Genomic DNA, 14,102 nt, shown 5'->3' with positions numbered 1-14,102 from the left:
ACTTAAAACTGTGCCCAGGAAGATGGAAAGATATGCAGAATAGAAACAGTTGTTTTGCTTGGGTTATGAGGGTAATTTTTCTTTTCCTTTAAACATTTATACGTTTTCTATAATTTCGCTTATTCAGTGTTCCCATATCAAACTAATAAACATAAAAATATGGCTTTCCTTTTTTTTTCTTTTTGTGCTTGAAAACAGATAGAAGTAAAAGGGGGCTAATGTTTAGCTGTGGAGATAGAAATCTGCAATGGCATTCTCCAGGAGTCAGAGGCAATGATCAAAAAATATATATACATAAAGTTTTAAGTTCATTTGGTGAAGCCAGGAAATACTGCATACCTCCCATCCTTTTAAAAACCATTGTAGCTCTTTGTTGAATTTATGTTTGCAATTTAATAGGAGCCAGGGGATCATTAAAAAAGAACAGTTTTAAGAGAAACCACAACACAAGAGAAAAATGTTAGCCAATTCTTAGGACAAACCTAATTACATTTTTACTCATATCCTGAAAAAAAAAAAATCTCCTGTCTTACACCGCATCGTATGGCTGATTGGCAGAAAGAGTTTCCCTTCGGCTTATTTTAATATGTCTTTATTACTTGGATTTCTGCAGTTTAGTGTTTAGATGCAGGGACACATGATCTTTCATTGTTGTGTCTTCTATTGTTTGGAGACCCATAAAACCAGAGGGTTGACAGGTTCAGCATTTTGTTCTTATTATCTGCCCAAGCCATTCGATAGTGTGATTGGTGCTGGTGCACTACAGACGTTCATAAAGGATAATGTCTTTATCTTAGGATGCAGATTTTCAAATAAGAAGAATCTAAGTTTTTTGGATAAAAAAGGTCAACCACGGCAAACTCAATTTGAAATAAGCTGCAAAACAATATCGCTGTCAATGTGGAGTGACTAGATTGGACATCTTTAATTTCAGCCTCTTTGACAATTTATGAAAATTAACGTTAAAGTTTTTAAAACCAGATGGAGATTAGCCATTCGTGTAGTAAGCAAAAATAAACATATTCTGTTGGTATTCAGAGAACAAAAGATACATTCTAATTTAGAGGAAGAATATTGTTTTCCCCTTTTAATATATCTGAAGTTCATATGATCTGGTATTTCTTTTTTTTTTTTAATTTTTAACGTTTATTTATTCTTGAGAGACAGAGAAAAAACACGAGTTGTGAGGGCAGTGGGGGGGGGGGGGGCGGTTTCACAGAGCAGAGAGAGAGGGAGACACAGAATCCGAAGCAGGCTCCAGGCTCCGAGCTGTCAGCACAGAGCCCAATGTGGGACTCGAAATCACAAACCGTGAGATCATGACCTGAGCCAAAGTTGGATGCCTAACCGACTGAGCCACCCAGGAACCCCCATCTGGTATTTCTTAAATAGTAAAAACATACTGTCTTTTTAGGGGCTGACATCAAATAAAGGGCAAGTCAAATATTTTTTGGTTTTACTCTAAATGGGTTGTATCAGACAGACTACAATTTCTTACTTTTCCCCCTTAGAATAATTCAGCACAATTGTATTGAAGCCCTTGTGGCTTTCTGATAATTAGAGAGAAGAAAAGAGCTCCTAATTGGCATGGTGAGGTAAGGGACACTTTGAATAAATGATTTTGATTTTCTTTTTTGTTGAACTTTGCTTTCATCTTAGTGCGAGTTGTCCCGCTCCTGGCTATTCCTGGTTTCTTTTTGTTTTGGCTATCTTGGAGGGTGACCAGCTTCCTGAAGCGGTAACTCTTTAGGATTTGGCAGGGATCGGCAATGACTGACTGCCAGGGCCCCTCCGTCTGTTGTCGGCGGTGGATGAGTCTGCCTGACAGAAATCTGGTCACAACTGAATCCCCACAGGGTGACTGGGATGGCACTGGGAACAGAAGACCGAAGAATGAAATGTTTTGAGAGAATTTGAGAGTTTGCCAGTGTGCATTTAATGAAAACATTTTCATCAAAAATGTTTAATTAAAAAAAAAATAATCAAGTAGACTTAACAATATGAATTCATTCTTCAAAGAGACGATGAATTAGAAAATTAGGAAAATGCATGGGGCGCCTGGGTGGCCCAGTCGGTTGAGCCTCAGGTCATGATCTCGCGGCCATGAGTTCGAGCCCCGCGTCGGGCTCTGTGCTGACCGCTCAGAGCCTGGAGCCTGTTTCAAATTCTGTGTCTCCCTCTTTCTCTGACCCTCCCCCGTTCATGCTCTGTCTCTCTCTGTCTCAAACATAAATAAACGTTTAAAAAAAATTAAAAAAAAAAGAAAATTAGGAAAATGCAAAGGAAACCACCCATCGGACTGCCCACATATCTAGGCAAAAAGGTGGGTGCATGTGAAGTTCTACCAAATGACACGGTTTAATAGGGTCCCAGATGCTGGTTAACCACAACAGTGTCCTTCTGGTGTGAACTTGACTCTGCTGAGGTTGTGGGCACTTGTACAGAAGCAGCAGCATTGCAAGATCAGTGAGCAGAATACCTGAGCTAGACAGAAACAGACATCGACTCTCTTTGATATGTGATCTTTCGTGTATTTGTGGAAAATCCACTTTGGCGGCTGAGGTCCTGAACATATCACTTAGATTTCATTGAAAAAAGGGAACTCGTTTCTTCTTTCTTACCTCCTCTTCTCAAATGCTTTAGAATTGCATCCACACCCTCCCTTCCTCCTTCTCTTCCTCCCTCTCTGTCACTCACACACATGCACACACACAGTCTTTTGATTTGTGTATTTATTTTGTTCCTTTTCGGCTTACTGTCTGGGACGGTCACGTAATCACAGTGCCTTCCATCCACTAAGGGCGGCCGAGACCCCTTTCTTCCTGTAGAGCCTGTCTGTTGCCTCAGCCCTCACCCTGAAGGTATCCTGCAGCCCGGAGCAAGGTCCTCACAGCAGAAGAGTTTCTGAACAGTTCCTGCTGTACACGTCCTTCCTGTCCCACAGAGTTCTCAACAGCTGTCCAGAGTCTGGATGTGCAGGGAGGGTGTGCAGGAAGCTCAGGGGCTGCAGGGCTTGGAGGAGCCAGCCCTGCTTTGCAGGCGATGCGGTCTCTTTGCTTGTCCTCCTCTGGTGTCTCCCCTGGTTCTCTGGCATTTCACGCGTGTTTGGGGAGCCCTCTGGCACACAGTCTGCCTGATAAGAACACGGGGATTAAGGCGACTGTAGTCCCCCTGCCCCAGGCACTAACGTCGATGGTAGAAATGTATTTATACGTGTCAAGTAAGTTATGGTCTGGAAGGTGCATAATGAAAGGCTTCTGAGTGAGAACAGTCTCGAATGTAAGTGGAGACAACTATGGAGTCCATTGCTGATAAGGAAGCAACAGGTTTGGGCAGCCTGGAGGCAGACTGGTTTCACTGCGTGTGGGCTTCCTGGGGCCACTGTAATAAAGCACCTAAGACAACTGAAGCCTCTTGTCTTGCAGTTCTGGAGGCCAGACGTCCGAAACCCAAGCTGCAGTTTCGGCAGGGCTGTTTCTTTCTGGAGGCTCTGAGGGGGAGTCTGTCCCACGCCTCTCTCTAGCTTCTGCTGGTGGCTGGCAGTCCTTGGCTTGTGGACCCATCACCCCCATTTCTTCTTTATTTTACTTTATTTGCTTACTTATTTTTTAAAGATTTTATTTTTAAGTAGTCCCCACACCCAACGTGGGCCTCAAACTCACAACCGCGAGATCAAGAGTTGTGTGCTCTGCTGACTGAGCCAGCCGGGCTGCCCAGCATCACCCCTGTCTCCGCATCCTGTTGTCACACAGTGTTCTCTTCCTTCTGTGTCGGTGTCCAAATTTCCCTCTTCTTGTGAGGACACCAGTTATGGACACCTCTAGACTCCAGTACATCGTTGTAACTTGGTTATACCTGCGATGACCCTATTTCCAAATGAGGTCGCATTCAGTGGAGTTAGGACGTGAACATAACTTTTGGGGGCACAGTTCCACCCGGAGCATGGCATTCTCCACATTCTCCACCCCCGTCTGTATTTGCAGCTCCACTTGTCTTGCCCCGTCCTCAGCACCTGCACTCTTTGGAACTATCGACATTTTGCCCAGACGACTCTGTGGCGGACCGTCCCGGGCCTTGAGCGTGTTAGCAGCCTCCCTGGCCTCTACCCCCTGGTTCGCACCAGAGTAGCCTTCCTCAGCATAGCTGTCATGGCCCCAGATGTCTCCAGACATCACCATATGTCCCAGGGACAAAATCGCTCATGGTCGACAGCCACTTCTTCACAGTGATTTCCGTTTTATCACATTCCCTTGTCTATCTTAAGACTTATTCTCATACGTATCTACTACTATGTTATTTTTATCAAAGTTTACTTATGTATTTTGAGAGAGACACAGAGAGCACGAGCAAGGAGGGGGCAGAGAGAGAAGGAGAGAAAGAATCCCAAGCAGGCTCTGCACTGCCAGCACAGAGCCCGATGTGGGGCTCCCACTCACGAAACGGTGAGATCGCGACCTGGGCCAAAATCAAGAGCTGGCCGCCCAATCGTCTGAGCCACCCAGGCACCCTGTACTACTATGTTATTTAGTACGTAGAGATCCATGACTACAATACCTTTTTCTACCATTGCCAAATTACCCTCTGACTTTTTAAAATTAAATTTCCTATTATCATTTATTAGTATTGGTATTCCTGCATCTTTTGTTTTTAATTTCCTGACAAATGACTGTCCATCATTTCCTTTTCAATTCATTTATAGAGTGCCTGTTTCTTTTTTATTTATTTATTTTTTTTATTAAAAATTTTTTTTAACGTTTATTTATTTCTGAGACAGAGAGAGACAGAGCATGACCAGGGGAGGGGCAGAGAGAGAGGGAGACACAGAATCGAAACAGGCTCCAGGCTCTGAGCTGTCAGCACCGAGCCCGATGGGGGGCTTGAACTCATGGACTGTGAGATCATGACCTGAGCTGAAGTCGGCCGCTTAACCAACTGAGCCACCCAGGCACCCCATATTTGTTATGTTTTTTTTTTTTAACGTTTATTTATTTTTAAGACAGAGAGAGACAGAGCATGAACGGGGGAGGGTCAGAGAGAGAGGGAGACACAGAATCCGAAACAGGCTCCAGGCTCTGAGCTGTCAGCACAGAGCCTGATGCGGGGCTCGAACTCACAAGCTGTGAGGTCCTGACCTGAGCCGAAGTAGGTCGCTTAACCGACTGAGCCACCCAGGCGCCCCTAGAGTGCCTGTTTCAACCACCACTCCCCCAGAGTGCTGCTCATCTAGTAAGCCTGGGTCTGCTCTGATCGCATGTCTCTCCAAAGCAAAGGGGGTGTTGTGCTGTCAGGAGAGACAGAAACTCTCTTAGCATCACCTTGTCTGTGTACGAAGATTAAGCTGAGGATCCTGTATCCCACGATTTTCTGTGCTTAAGCGACACATCTGTTGGGCTGTACGAAGAAGTAAGTGTCATGTTCTTTCCATTTGAATCCTTTGCCAAGTTTGAGATTGCCAAAGAGAAGGAAGATTCTTTCTTTCTAAGCCTGTGAGTTGGACCTTCGGTTTCTGAGTCAGTTTGTGAGGGGGACCAGGGTGGGTATGGATGTGCTCCACCTTGGTACAGCCCACGCTGGTCCTCCTCACTCCCGATTTTGTGATGATGCCGCAAAACTTTGGAGCAGGAACATAGCCTCTAGAAATCTCTAGAAATGAGCACATTTTCCCGGTTCTGCAAGTACTTCTGAAAAGCTCCTTTTGCTTCTGGAAATGCCCCAGATAAAATGTCCTCCACAAAGAAACCTTCAGAATCCTTGAGAAGAGAGCAGTAAGTTACACTTTAACATTTGCTATCTCTAACAGGAGGGGACAAATTCCTGAGGCTTGAAGTTTCAAGAGAATAGCAGATGTTTGGTTCACTTCATATCGGGTAATGAATTAGAGGTGCTTTCCTGGTCCCACCCAGAGGTCCACCCCCGCGGCGTGGACTTCTTGCCACCCGCTCATCTGTCATCTTGCTCGACTGTCACCTACACAAAGCCTTTCTTTCCCCTCCCAGGCAGTGCTCATGGCTTCCTATTCTGGGTCCACCAGCCCTTTGTGTGTCCTATATTTAGAGCTGAATGAATTGTTGGGTAATGATTTGTTTATGTGTCTGTCTCTCGCAGTGGGTGATGAGCTCCTTGCAGCCAGGGACGATGTCCTCTTCATTTCCATACACCCGTCTCCTTTTGGTGAATGAACCTCTGATCTATTTTCTCATCTTTCTGGACACCTTTCTGATTCCTGTTGCCATCCGCATAAACTCCAGACTTGTGCCTCGAGTGCCTCAAGCCTGCCAGAGTGAAGAAACTCGGCCCTCCTGTGTGGGTTGGGCTCTCTCTCTCTCCTGGCATCGACCCTTCTGTTGGCAACGTATCTTCCCAAATACCAAACCACCCCTCCCTTGCTCTGGGTGAGCCCTTCCTCATTCTCAAGGTCGGTAGCAGCACCCCTGTGTGTTGCTGTAGCATTGTGTGCTTTACCTAACGCATGATTTCACACACACTCTTGTGATGGCCTGCACGTTGCTCTATCCCCTGGACTGAAAGACCCTGAGCCCACTGTGTCAGTTTCCTGCCTCCTAGCAGAGAGCCTGGTGCTCAGTAAATATTGGTTGAATCACATCGCTCACAAAATCCACGGGACGTATCACAAAAGTCTGTAGTAAAGTAGGGAGAGAATGTAATCAGAAGTTAGAAAACTTGAGTTCTTGTCCAGGTTACACACAAGGAGGAAAATAAAACATAAAAGTTTGCCCAAGTGTAAGAGCACTTTAGGAAAGAGGGGACTTAGGCCAAGAGAAAGAGGTACCCACCAGGAAGTGGGACCCAAAGTGCAAGGACAGTGAAAAACCAGACAAGTCAGCTTAGCAGGGACGGGGGTTAACAAGATCCAGTGGGAACACGGCCTCTTCATGTCACAGTGGCTCAACAGCGCAAGCACCAGGGCAGAACTACTCCCAGGCAGGTGGGCTGACACTAAGATTGCCCCAGGGAAGAAACCAACAACAGAAAGGATCATTGTTTCGTTTGGGATAAAGACAGGACATCACACCTGAAGTTGACTTATTTCTGCATGTCTGCCATTTATTCCCCTGCTGACTCGACGGGAACGAATCTGTGTCCGCTGTGTGGCCTTGCGACATGGAAGGGACAGGGTGGAACTCAGGCTTTGGCAACCCTTGTGACGTGACTGGCATGTGACGGCTGCCCAGGTGGCTCACCTGGGTGTTGTTCAACTACCAACCGCGTGAAAGGAAGCAGGCCATTCTGTCTTTGAGGCTCAGCGTCCGTCTCTAGAAAAATGAGGACACGTGTTTACATTACGAACCTTAGACAAAACTTAGCTATGACGTTTTTATGACTATATGAACTTGTTTATGCCATCCACCCATGACCTTGAACATAGCTCTAGGAGGACGGGATTCATCTTGTGTCTTCTGTGCCACCACTGAGCTGTCCAATTGGCTGTCGCACATAGTGGATGTTTTAAAATGGAGTTTATTCTCTGACAAATGTTAAGCCATTTCTCTTTAAATCTCTCTCTCTCTCTCTCTCTCTCTCTCTCTCTCTCTCTCTCTCATTGGATTAGATACCTCAAACCTATATTTTTCTACCTTCCTTCCTTATCTGGGACCTTGGCTGGGCATTGGTTGGAAAACCTAGACGTGGCCTTTCCATATTGTCTGAGCTTCCTCATAGTGTGGGAGCTGGGTTCCCAGGGCAAGTGCTTCAAGAGAACAGAGTAAAAGAGCATGGCATTTTTTTTTTCCTATGGCCTAACGATGGAGCTCATAAAGCCTTACTTTTGCCATACTTTATTGCTAAGGCAGACATAAAGGTCCACCCAAGCCGGAGGAGAAGAACACAGACCCTGTCACCCAATGAGAGGAGAGTTAAGGTCACATTGTAGCATGCAGAATGGGATACAATTTGGTGGCCTTCTTTGGAAAATACAATCTACTGCAATGAGTAAATTTTCACCAATTCATGGTGGAATGAAAAAAATGAAACCAAATTGTTTCAAGGTAGAGGACAGTCCTTGATTCTGAGCTGCAGTTTTCAGGTTGAAATGTCCTGCATTGAATGAAGTGACAATTATTGTACTTGGCAATTCTTTTTCTTCAGATACCTACTGTGCAAAATAAAAAGCTGGTGACTTTAGGCCAGGCTCCAAGGTTTTGTGAAATCAGAATCTGGCAGTTTTATTGTATCTACTTTTTCTGTTCAGTGTTACAAGGTCTTTTGCAGCATGCCCAATAAATGGTCATTCATTCTTTGAACACTCCGGGTGACCTTGGGCTCTCCTCATGGAAAGTTTAGCTACTCTCATTGTGAACAGTCCTTATTGGTATAAGTTCTGAGTTACCTGCCTGCTGTAACTCGGACCCTTGATCTTGAATCTTCCCTCTATTCACTTGACAGCTTTTGTATTAGGTAATGACCTCGTTCACCGCCACACCATTATGTTTTCCTTTTTCTAGGATAGACAATCTTAATTGCTGTAAATGTTCTTTTTTTTTTTTAATGTTTATTTATTTTTGAGAGACAGAGAGAGACAGTGTGAGTGGGGGAGGGACAGAGTAAGAGAGAAAGACACAGAATCTGAAGATGCTCCAGGCTCTGAGCTGTCAGCACAGAGCCCGACGCAGGGCTTGAACTCACAAACCGTGAGATCATGACCTGAGCCAAAGTCGGACGCTTAACCGACTGAGCCACCCAGGCGCCCCACTTGCTGTAAATGTTCTTAAAGTGATCTGTCCGTAGATTGGGTTCTAGGTAAGCTTTAATAAAATGGTGGTATTATCTATCTTCTAGGATCCTGGTACCCTCAATTTGTTCTTGTTGGGATTATGGTCATCAAGGTTCTTGCTGGCTATACATTTCTGTATTATACAATCCTGTTTATATACTTCTGGAATTGTAACAGTTTGGCAATGTTCTTCTTCCATAGGTGATTACAACAAGAAAATTGTTCTGAGCAGTACAGAAAACAATGAGACTACTAAAGCTCTTAGAACTTAAAAAAAAAAAACCAAAAAACAGGTACAGCACAGAGATGGTATATATGAAATATATAGTTAATTAAATTTTTTTTTAAACATTTATTTATTTTTGAGAGACAGAGCATGAGCAGGGGTGGGGCAGAGAGAGAGGGAGACAAAGAATCGGAAGCAGGCTCCAGGCTCTGAGCTGTCAGTGCAGAGCCCAACACAGGGCTCGAACCCACAAACAGTGAGATCATGACCTGAGCCAAAGTCAGATGCTCAACTGACTGAGCCACCCAGGCACCCCCTATAGTTAGTTTTAAATCCAAATTTAAGAAAGTATAAACTTCCAGTTTTCTTCAAGTCCTATCCTTATGCAATTATTTTTACACTCAAATTGGCTCCTTAATTTTATTCCAGTATTTTATTATTAATATTTTGCTATTGTTATTACTACTATTGCTGCTAAACACATTTCAACTGCTGGCTTTTGTCTCTCACTTTAGTCTCTCCAGAAGTTGTTTGTTCTGGTGCTTTCCTCTCTAATTGGTCTTTACAGTTTCTTTGCAAATTTGGTATAACCATCTTCTGAACCTTCATCTAAGTCATTAACTGAAACGGTGAACAGGATGGGCTGGAGTAGAGAACTCTGGATCACTTCTCCAGCTGATTGACCCTAAGTCTGGGTGACTCTGTCTACACACCTTACTGCACTACTGTGCAAAATGCCTTTCTGAAATTCACGCTTCTTAGGCTGGACATCCTTCTGCCTGTTTACCTTTTCAATCTCTGGGAGCAATTACATGAGAATGGGTAGATTTTTTTTTTAATGACTTTGGATAGGCTCCCCATGACCTCTGCTCTCCCTTTTGTCACAAAGCATCTGTTTTACAACCTGTTTTAGTGTTTTTCTAGGAGTTCATTTTTCAAGCTTAGTCCTCTGTAGCTCCTGAGATCTGTGTTTATTACGTAATCCAAATAGGACCAAAAGTTGTCATCAGTATCTTTTGGGCCCGTTTCCTTCCATGTTCCAAATTTCTCTTAGGGTTCCGAACTGTGGTTTAAAGTTGCATCTTTTGGGTCCTGGGAATGAATTGTTCTGGACCTAGAAGCCAGGGTGATTAGTTTCTATGCGTCAAGCAGGAGTCACACATTGCCCATCTAATTTTAGAGTCTGGATAGCTTGAAACTATCAACAAATATTTAGCAACAAAATTGACCAACCAAAATGAAACTGCAACCATTGATGTTTGAGTGTACAAGTGGAGCGCTCGCCTGAACACCTTGAAGGGGCAAAGGGCCCATTAACGTCAAGGGTGTTGGGATAGAATGAGGGGCCAAGTGGAATTTTATTATTCCTTTGACTCCATGAATGCCCAGGCTGATGTGGTCTGAGAAGACATATGTTAGACTTAAATGACTCTAGTTTAGATGATGATGAATACTCCCAGATGACTTAGTTTTCCATCACATTCATAGCTCCAACCAAGTCTGAGTCAGTCATAACTAATTCCACATTGATAATGGCTTTCCTGTGTTTTCAAACATTCAATTGATGAATTATCCTCAAGGAGTTTCTTAAGGCATGTCAAGAATTTATCAGAGGTTTGCTCTGAGAAAAATTAGTGTGGACTCTGGTTAAATCCTTTTTTCCCATGGATTGTAACTTGGCACCTGAGCCAGTTTTATTATTTGTGGGAAAAATGTTGTCACGTATCCGTAACAATGGGCAGTCTGTCCTACATTGCTACCTCAGTACCACTCCTGTCTCTCTTTGGCCCAATTCTGCTGTGCCACATGCGTTTTGCATTCTCATGTTAGAATCCTATTTTCTATGTACTTTTTCTTTTTAATGTTCATTTAGTTTTGAGAGAGAGATACACACACACACACACACACACACACACACACACAGAGTGGGGAAGGGGCTGGGAGAGAGGAAGACATAGAATCCGAAGCAGGTTCCAGGCTCCGAGCTGTCAGCACAGAGCCCGACGCGGGGCTCGAACTCCCAGACCGCGAGATCATGACCTGAGCCGAAGTGGGATGCTTAACCGACTGAGCCACCCAGGCGCCCCTCTGTGTACTTCCTTAACACACAGTGTTCTATCTAAATGTTTTCTTTACTTCTTCTTTTTTTTTAAGGCCTGTACTCTTGCAGGTTTCTATTCCAGACATAAGTAGCAGAGCAATCTTACATGACGGTACTCCTGGGGACCTCACTGTCTTTTCCCTTGCAACTCTGACGTGGATCATGGAGCCGTCCCCTCCTCCTCTGCCCCCACCTTCTTTGGCGCAGTCTTCCATACAGACTCACTGCCGTTGCAGTTCTATTGCTCCAGAAGATGGTCCTTCTGGAAGGATTTGAAGGCTCGGGTAGGCCCTTCTTCCATGTGACCCACATCTGGTCCATACAAGATGCTCATGCATCCTGTGCTTGGTCGTCTCTGTGAGGATAGACCACTTCCGTCACTGCTTTAGTCCATTTGGGCTGGGGCCCCTTTTTTGAAATTGTTCTGCACCCCCAGGCCCTTGTGCTCCAGGCCTGCAATGGGAGAAGAAGCCCCAAGGATCCCCAGAATGTCTCGGGTATTCTCTGAGAAGACGGAGGCTTTCTCTGCAGTTCTCCTCGTTTCTGAGTCTCACCCAGAATCACCCTCCACTGTCCGTTCATGGCAGTTCAGGCTTCTCCTGGCACGTGCCTTACGACTCCTCCAGCCTCTCCCCTCTGCCAAGTCTCACGGCGCTTCCACGGTTTTAAGTATTTGTTATAACCGCACCCCCACTTTTCGGTACCAGTTTCTGTCTTAGTCTGCCTCGGCTGTTGTTATAAAAATTCCATAAACCAGGTGGTTTATAAAGCACGCTTATTCCTCCCAGTTCTGGAGGCTAGGAAGTCCAAGATCAAGGCACCAACAGATTTGGTGTCTAGTGAGGCTCTGCTTCCTCCTTGAAGGCTGTCTTCCTCCTGTAATGTCGCAGGGCAGAAGGGACGAAAGAGCTCTCTGGGGCCTCTTGTATAAGGGCACTGATCCCATTTATGATTACCCTGCCCCATGGCTTAATCACCTCCCAAAGGTCCCACCTCCTAATACCATCACCTTGGGGGTTAGATTTTAGCATAAGGATTTGGGGGAAGTATACACATTCAGTGTGTTACAATCCCCAAAGCAGCTTAGCTAGCCTGTTGGGTGTTCTGTACCTAACAGATTGGAGTTGACACTGTGCACTGGGACACCCTCTAGACGCAGGGTGTCGAGCTCTCCGGGCAGTCTTTTGGAGTTCCTTTTGCCAGTGAGGTCCTCGGATCTCTGCAGAGAAGCCTCTTCCAAACTCGTCCTCCAACCTCTAACCCTTTCACCCTTTCATACTCCTGAACTTCATGTTAACTGTCTTCCTTTGAAAAGTTGCAAGTCCTGCTAAGTGGTTTGTTCCACAACTTACTTTAACGTCTGATATGTAGAGGTACTATTTTCCTAAGGCCGCCTTAACCAAGTGCCATAACTTTGGTGGCTTAAGGCAGACATTTATTCTCTCACTGTTCTGGGGTCCAGAAATCTGAAACCAAGTTGTTAACAAACTCACGCTCCATCCGAAGGCTCGAGGGAAGAATCCTTCGTGGCCTTGTCCGGATTCTGGTGGCTCCTGTTCATCCTTGGAGTTCCTTGGCCTGTAATGACATCACCCGGATCTCTGCCCCCATCTTCACACCGACCTCTTCCCTGTGCCTCCTCTGGGTCTCTGTATCCAGATCTCCCTCCCCTTTCTCTTGTAATGACAACAGCCATTGGCTCTAAGACCCACCCTAATCAAGTGTGACCTCATTCTTAATTTGATCACATCTGCAAAGACTCTATTTCCAAATAGGGTCACATTCACTGGTATCGGGGTTAGGATTTAGGCACAGCTTTTGAGGCGGGGCGCAGTTGAACCCACCACGATAGGTTACTCGATGCCCTAGGTGAAACCTTCAGGAAAAATGTGTTTACATAAATTTTTAGTGAGCTTAATGGGTCAAGCTTGATGATGGGACTATGTTAAAAAAAACAAAAAATAAAAAACAAAACAAAATGAAAAAGCATTGTTTAGTTGGTCGTATCTCCATAGGGAGTTGCCACTGCAATTAGGTCCTTAATTATGTATCGTCTCACCATTTGGTTATATGGTGTATGGTTGTATGGGTTTTGAGAGTAGAGGCCCCATCTTTCACATCCTTCCAAGGTTCATAGCTCACTGCTTAGTACGGAGTAAGTGCCGAGGAAAACCAGATGATGACCATTCTCTTCACGGCAGCATGAAAACTTCGGTTGTAGCGTGAGGGATTTCAGTGCAACGTGACATGTTTCCTGACACTGAAAATAATTGACATTGGCATGTATTCCCGAGGAAGGGTGGGGAATTGCTGTCTCTGGGACTCACAGCCCAGTGCGGAGCTTAGGGAAGCCTGCTGTCCCAACGGGCTGACCCTAAGGAACCCCCATGCTAAGACACACCATTCATCCCTTTACGTACCACTGAGGAAGAAACAATGCTGCCGAATGTGATTGTAAGGCGTTGCGAATATAAGATGCATCATAACCACAGGCGGTAAAATTGGAAGAAAACGGGGTGAATCTTAGAATCAATGAAATACAGTACTGAAACAGAACACAGTGTCTTTTCATCTGTGCAAAGGAAAGAGTGAGCAGGCGTTGTGGGCGGGACGCTGGGCTTCCCCAGCCCGGAGCCCCCAGGGTGGTGGAATCTGGGATTTTATTTGCAAGAGTGTGGTGTGGCGACTGGGTGTGGGTTTTGCAGCCTGACAGACCTTTCCTTCTTGGAGTCTCCAGCTTCCTTATCTGTAAAGGTGGAATAGCAACCACATCCTTGTAGGGCTTTTTGTGAGAATCCAGTGACATGAGTGAACACGCCCATCTAGGAGCCTGGCCCTTGGGAGTTTCTTCTTCCCTTTCCTGTGCTCCTCCCCTTTGCCTCCCTCGGATGCTCACAATGGAGAAGTAGAAAGTAACTTAGACTATATCATGACCTCAGACAATGTAAATTCTGAACACTTGATTCGTTAGATTCCAAATAGAATCCTCATGTCTCATTATTACACTTGCATATTGTATTAGTTTCCGGGTGCAATAAGGCACC

General features: G+C 45.1%; 1 protein-coding gene and 1 long non-coding RNA gene across 4 annotated transcripts in view; one reads left to right on the top strand and one right to left on the bottom strand.

Moving 5' to 3' along the window:
* The window catches only part of SOCS6 (suppressor of cytokine signaling 6), a 102,361-nt gene that overhangs the window by 62,711 nt on the left and 25,548 nt on the right, over positions 1 to 14,102 (top strand). The gene's annotated exons all lie outside the window — the stretch shown is intronic.
* On the bottom strand, positions 7,040 to 13,926 carry LOC121032808 (uncharacterized). The gene is made up of 2 exons (XR_005791497.1): positions 13,774 to 13,926; positions 7,040 to 7,274 (listed from the first exon to the last, which is right to left on the bottom strand). It is a non-coding gene; the product is annotated as an uncharacterized LOC121032808 (long non-coding RNA).

The sequence above is a fragment of the Herpailurus yagouaroundi genome, unplaced genomic scaffold, assembly GCF_014898765.1.
Source record: "Herpailurus yagouaroundi ecotype Mexico unplaced genomic scaffold, PumYag 142, whole genome shotgun sequence".
Classification (NCBI taxonomy): Eukaryota; Metazoa; Chordata; class Mammalia; order Carnivora; family Felidae; genus Herpailurus; species Herpailurus yagouaroundi.
Note: the sequence above shows the minus strand (reverse complement) of the source record. Positions and strands in the feature narration are given on the sequence as shown.